Genomic DNA, 850 nt, shown 5'->3' on the forward strand with positions numbered 1-850 from the left:
AAAAAAGTTTCATATGTAGACACTTCGAATAAAAGTAAAACTAATGCCCATTTCAAAGTTTTTTTGTATTTGTATACGCTCCACTATTTTTCATTAAACTGTATGGACTTCGATGATAGGTGGCTCATATGAAAGAGAAAGGGGTAAGGATCTCGTGCCTGCCCTACCGGTATTTTTTTCCAGTTCTAGCATTAATATTATTAGGAGGAAAATACGCTCTCGGTATTTTTGTTTGAATAATGACTTTTTAAACTTGTTTATTTTGCCGTTTGTTATCATGTCCTGTCTTTGTTTATTATTTCATCTTTATTTAACTTTATGTTCTTTAGAGTAAATAGGATTCTTTTCATATGTGATACAATATGAACTACAACGAATGATGACAACTATAACAAAAATTCAAGTGTCGGAACAGGGTACTCACAAATGATACATGTTTGACACTAAGATGTTCAGGCTGTCTCGTATATGAACCCTATTATGGCAACAGCAATGCATCTAGAGATCCATAGGTGCGGAAAAGTGTGTTTTAGTGATAAAACGGTGAAACAGCAGGTCGGTGGAGAAAATGGGAAGACGACAATGAAAAATTACGCCTTAATGCGGTTAACTCCTTTCAATTTTGAATATTTTGATATAATCGTTGATTGCTAAATATTTATCAAGTATATAACGTTTAGGTAACGCTTATGAACGTTCGGATTTATTCGGAGATTTGTGTTGCTGTTTTACGAAGGTGTTTTTGTAAAGGAATAAAGACTTCTTGAAAGGAAAATTATGCGAACTTAGTGAAGTTGAAGCTTTAATAAGGTAATTACTTTGATAAATCTATTTTTCATTTCTTTTTCTC

The sequence above is a fragment of the Photinus pyralis genome, unplaced genomic scaffold (assembly GCF_008802855.1).
Source record: "Photinus pyralis isolate 1611_PpyrPB1 unplaced genomic scaffold, Ppyr1.3 Ppyr1.4_LG7, whole genome shotgun sequence".
Lineage (NCBI taxonomy): Eukaryota > Metazoa > Arthropoda > Insecta > Coleoptera > Lampyridae > Photinus > Photinus pyralis.